Here is a 6,000-nt window from a genome sequence, read left to right as displayed (position 1 = left end):
AGTGGCTAATTTGTAGCTTCACTCTTGGGATGGGAACAGAATTTTAAAAGTTCTCAATAAGAAAGCATTTTGTTTAAAATCCCTAGTCCAAAATAAAATATGAATGTTTACTTAAAAAAAAAAAAATCCTCACTATAGGGCCCATCCTTGATGTCATTGGACTCATTACCAGCACGACTACAGCTTTCCCAGAGTGCCTCTGTGTGGGCTGTGCCTTTTGATGGGGTAGAGACCAGGCAGGTGGAGTGGTCCAAGGGCTGGAACAATGCTGGTTTCTGCACTGCTGCTCCTTTTCGGTAAGAATTTTGCTTTTTGCTGTAAAATGTTCTATGTTCAGGGCCGGATTGATTTCTTCTCATTTGGTATCCATAAAGTCCAGCCATACCAGGTAGAAATTAACAAATGAGTTGTAGCCATCTTTGCACATTTGTACTTTTTACAGGTCATAAATAGCATTATTTTGTCATTCTGTTTTTCCAGTTTCATCTTGTCAAGCAATGTTCTCCAGAATTATCTTGCATGTCTTCTAACAAATGCTGACTATGTCTGCTGTGTTTTAATCCTGTGCACTTTCAGTAGAGAACCTCAAATTGATCTGTTGACTAGAAAGTGGATTTAGTGTCCGATTTGAAGTAGCTGCTTATTCAACTCTGGGACAAGAACAGTAATGACTGAAGGTTGTTATCGGTTGATTGTTGCTGAGTGGTTTAAGTGAAATGAGGTTTCGGAGCATCAGTCAATTTTCCTGTGGACTGCTTTCCATGTAGCACTTGGCACTTTGCTGGCCCCTGCCAGTGCAGTGTTCAATGTACCGTGGAAAATCACCCTCGTGGGTCAGGTGTGAGGAATATTGGCAAGATGGGGGTGGAGAGGGGAGCTGCACTGCTGTTGTTTGTATTTCATCTGTTGTTTCTATGCCTGAAGTCCTTTAGCAAAAACCTCAAAGCGTCACTCGGAAAGACTACATTAACATAAGGTATTTACAAACTGAAGGAACTCTCCTTCCAGGGTTGTTTTAGAAGTGTTATCAATGGTGATATGTAAATAAGGAAGCAACCAGAAGAACAAGTAGCCCAGCTGACTTCAGTTTAATTGGAAGTATTACAAAATGGGGATGGAGCATAGTTATTGAAAGGAAAAGGACAAATGGGTAAAAAAGTAATGGTAGTTGTAAGCAGCTGCAGCAATACAGGATAAAGAAAATTGCTTTTATTTTTTCTTTTCTGTTTGGCTAGTTTATTGGTTTTATAATGAATTACACAGAGATACAAGAGAGAAAACAACAGCAAAGGTCTGCAGTGAAATATTGTGGATATTTATAATACTGTGGAAATGCACAAACACTCAAATACGTTGTGCCATTCTGACTGGAGGTTCATGGCTATAACCTGGCTTATCTCCTCACATCTCACACCAATGAATTTAAGTCTGCAGAGGATAAAAATGACTGTGCATTTTGCTCAAGCACATTTGCAATCCATCTTGTAAAATAAGAAAAAACCCCTCTCAGCTATGGGAATACTCAACAGTCTCGTTAATTTTCTGAAGTCTCCAGTGGGACATCATTTTCTTTTATCTTTTCACAAATGGCTATAGAATCATATGCATCTAGTGCTGGTTTGGTATTGAGTGTGCTATAGTTATATATTATTTAACATTTTGGCCAAGTTTTGGTTTCATGAACAATTTATCTTCTACTGTGCATTTCTGCCCTTATGATTAATGTAGGTTACCAGCCTGTGATTGCAAAGTGCCCTAGGTTCTCTCTCCTACCTAATCCTCTTTAAGTGGATTTTGGTCTAATTTTTTCTATTCCTTCCTTTGAGCTAATAATTCTCCTCACAGGTGCTGAATAATGTCTTCATGCTGCATATTGCTCTGCTGGGGTCCATAGGGAAGCTACAAAGCTCACTGATGCTGTCATGCCCTGTATTTATTGTCAGGAATTCTGGTAATGCAGAATGCCTGGGGTCAAAGGGGCTGTGGCTTTTTGTTTATATTTACAGAGATTCTACAGCTTTTCTGATTTATTGACTTCTGTGATCAGTTTGACAAATGAAGACATACTGAATCCATACAATAATAATTTTTTCAGTCCCATATTGAACCTTTGCTAGAGTAGGGTATTGTATAATAGCCTGTTATTCAGCTATTCCCCAGTTTCCACAGGAAAAAATAATTAGTGTTTTAAGACTAACCTCCTTAGGCTCTTTTTTAATGGACTATGAAAAGTATATTTGCCTTACTTTCACAGCTCAGATATTTCAAAGGATTAGTCAGAACAAAATAGCATCTACAGTAAGTATTTTATAACCTGTGAAGAATGGTCCTGATGTGAGGCTCTTTGTTTTTCCAAGTGCAGATGTGGTTTTTAAGCACTTTCTTGGTTGTGGTCTAGGTGGGTTTTACTCTGCCTTTGGTTGAGTTCCCATTACCTCTGTCCCAGTATGTTTGCAGCTGTGTAGGGGATTTCCATGAAGTTCTTGTGTGAGTTTCTCCCAGAATGAAATATCAAGCTGAGGCTAAACTGTAAAGTTAGTGTGTAAGCCAATTCAGCTGGGACTTATTGGTTAAATGGTTGGAGAGAAAAGTCCAGCTTGTATTTCTCTGGAGTGAGCTTCTGCATCTCACTTAAAATGAATGAAATCACACTGATCTGTGCAGACTGAGAACTGGGCCTGTGCTTTACCTTGGGAGCTTCCCAGGCCTCGGGGAGTGGAGCTGCCTTCCCTGTATGAGTCAGCTGCAAGGATGCATCCAGGTACTGTGAGTCCTTGCTGGAGTCCTGGGGTCAGCAGCCATTGCCTACAGCACCCACCATGGGCACTGTAGCACTTTGCATCTGCGTGGTTTTGCTTTGTACTCCTTGTTTTTCTATCAACACATGCACGTGATACACCCCCGAGCACTCGTGTGCACAGGCAGTGTGTGCCTGTTTCGTGAGGCTGTAGGAAAATGACTCAGTTGTGGTTTAAAAGTAGGTGGAAATCCATGCATCCACACAAACATCTGTCAGGCAGGTGTGGGAGTTGCAGCCTTTTCATAAGTAAGTTATTACTCTCTCACTTTTTTGAACAGCTTAAGAAAAAAAATCCCATTCCACCGTGTGAGATGATGTTCGGAGCAGCACAGAGTTCTAATGGCTGATTTCAATAATAAAGACAACAGGGGACTAAAAGGTGCAGTGCAGGAGGCTGGGAAACACATTCCTTTCCCCAGAGGGTGTACTTAGCTCTGTGCCTTTGATCACTTGAGAAGTATCATTAGAGCACAAAATGGCAGGCACTAGGGAACATTGTGGCAATTATAATGTGAGAGTTTAAAAAAAAAAAATCAAAAGATGTTTGAACTTATTTTGGAGTTTACTCTCATGAAGCTCTGATCACACCGAAGGATAAAATGCTCTAATAGATAAAATATAGAAGCTCCAGTGGGACTAGTCTTCAGATATTGACTCCCAACTTAGCTCTGGTACAGAACAGGTTATATTTACAGGTTCAAGAAATCTAATCTGTGTACACACTTCACCATTACTTGCTATTTGTACTGCAGTAGCACCTGCAAGCCCTTGTTACTCGACTAGATCCCATTGTGCTAAGGACTAAAAAATATGGAAGAAAAAAACCATAGGCCATGGGACAAAAAAGGCTCAGCCTTTAGACCATGAGGCTGCAACATAGTAGCTTGCACTTGGAAAATCAAAGTATTTGTCTTAATACCTTGCAAATCACTGTACAAACATTACTGTATCTTATTATTGCATACTGTTATGGAGTGGGTTTATGTTCTGATTTCTTAGGTTCTAGAGAACAGAGGAATTCAAACAACAGTGCTTGTTCTGAAGGGTTTTTAGTAGTGCCTTGGCAACACAAAATACCAGATTTTGCTCCACTGTGACCTCGAAGAAACCATGTTTTCAGATAGAGGAGCTGCTCTAGGTTGGGGCAGCAGGCCACAAGAGGTAATATTTGTATACATTCCTGCAGTGTCCCAGGACCTAAGCTGACAGAAAAGGCCATATCCACTTTCTCCTTCCTGTGGTGCAACATGCCTGTTCTAGCAATCAGGGGTCTGTGTGTTTGTAGGTGTGAATAGGAACAGGAGCCAGGGATTTTCACACAACTTCAAGCTTTCCCTTCAGTGTTCAGATAACCTATTGTATGGAGTTAAGTAAAAAGTCTAGGTCACTAATGGAGCAAAATGCAAGGCTAATACAAAACAAGACAACTGCAGACTCAGAGGGGCCTTGTGCTTTACTATAAGATGTCCAGAGAAACCTGGCACAAACACCAAACTAATGCAGCACTCTTGTGTCACCTGCATTCTCCTTGTCTGTACTGCAAAAAATTCAATAATAAGCACAGCTTTTTAAATATGCCTTTTACTGCCTCGGCACAAACTGCATTGATTGCGCTCACATGCAACATCCTTAACGTAAAATACAGCAGAGATAAAATGAGAGAAATAACCCAACTTGCTTCTGCAGACGGTGAGTGGGGGGTGTTAAAGTTCCAATTGGGCACATATGGAACAAATCTTGTTGTAACATAGCAAAAGAAAGCATTTCAAAGAAACCATCTTATCATCATCATCAACCAAAACAGGCAGCCCACACAGCTTTGGCATCTCAATTTTCTGCTCATTTTCTTTTGTCTGTATCAGATGTGTTGCCTATTTTCAGTAGTTCATAGATGTCTCACTGTGATAGGAGCTTGGAGAGCAGCAAGCACAGCCCATTTTCAGAGTTAGACATGTTTCTCCTTTTACTGGTCCTCCCCTTTCTTTCTGCAGCCACTCAAACATTGTGGAGTTGGTGGCATATGCAGCTACATAATGCTTATCTTCTGGCTTACTCACTTGACTGAGAAGACTTACTGCTGGAAAAGCTGTTAGCATTTCATAGGGAATGAGTTTCAGTACTGGTACTCCATTTGCCAGAACTGGTTTCACCTCTTTTTTTGCCTTTTACGCATGAACAGTCTGAGATCTGCAGCCTCACTTCACACTGAGCTCCTGTTTTGGTGTCTAACTTACCATATGTTTCAGTGGGGAATTAATTGCTTCTGTATCTTTCTGTGCCTGCTACTGAATGATTTGCCAAAGAGACACTGGAAAGTACAGTGAGCTATTTCTCCAAGCTCTTATCTCCTAACTAAAGGACTGGATCACACTTCACCACTCACAGTATTATAATAAGTTTTAATTCATTAATGTTTTTGAAAGATCTTGTAAACCTCTTAGGAGCAGAGCTTTGAGAGTACAAAATGCTATTTTATTCATGAACTTCTAAAGCCTTTCGTACTTCGAATTCATTTTTTAAAAAAAGCACAAGCGAGACAGAGAATGTGATAGAAAACAAAGTTGGGCATTTGCAATCTCAATATTTCAATGTAATTAGGGAAAGAAGAGAGATGCTGGGAACACAGAGTCATTCATGTGACAGTGTAAGAGTGAAAACAGACTGAGCAAAAATGGTAAGGATAACACAGTGCTGCCCTTACACGAATCCAGGTTACTTCCATCTGAAGTATTTTCATGTTAATTCTTTTTCCCTCACTAGATTTTAGGGCCATGAGAGCAAAGGCCAAAGCAGTCAGGCAGTTTCCTTCAATCCAGAAAATATAACCTTTGCCATTAGCACCCTCTGCATTGGGATAATTGAAAGGAAATTGTATTGGAGCTCAGGACTGCTTGTTTTAGAGGACCAGAAGAGGACAAATAAAGATCATGCAAAACCAGAGGTTTTAGGAAAACAGGAGCCAAGAGGAAACACATCCAACATCTTTGGAAGCTGGAGAGGGCATAGTCCTAAGTCTTGGGAAATGTTCTTTATCGTCATTTCCTCCTTGAATATACATCACTATGACCTGCAGTTTAAAAGAGTTCCTGTCTCTCAAAAAACCCCAAACTTCAGGATGCTTTCTGTAACCACAACAGGTCAGGGTATAGTGAGCTGATGCCCTTCCTGAGTCATGGCAGGCTACAAGTTTAAGAATTTTC

General features: G+C 40.4%; 1 long non-coding RNA gene across 1 annotated transcript in view; it reads left to right on the top strand.

Moving 5' to 3' along the window:
* Window positions 1–202: 202 nt before the first annotated feature.
* Window positions 203–6,000, top strand: part of LOC108962020 (uncharacterized) — a 106,857-nt gene continuing 101,059 nt past the window's right edge. Inside the window, exon 1 of the long non-coding RNA XR_001990487.3 lies at window positions 203–296. This is a non-coding gene — a long non-coding RNA (uncharacterized LOC108962020). The remainder of the gene's footprint in view (window positions 297–6,000) is intronic.

This window comes from Serinus canaria, chromosome 10, assembly GCF_022539315.1.
Source record: "Serinus canaria isolate serCan28SL12 chromosome 10, serCan2020, whole genome shotgun sequence".
In the NCBI taxonomy this organism is placed as follows: domain Eukaryota; kingdom Metazoa; phylum Chordata; class Aves; order Passeriformes; family Fringillidae; genus Serinus; species Serinus canaria.
Note: the sequence above shows the minus strand (reverse complement) of the source record. Positions and strands in the feature narration are given on the sequence as shown.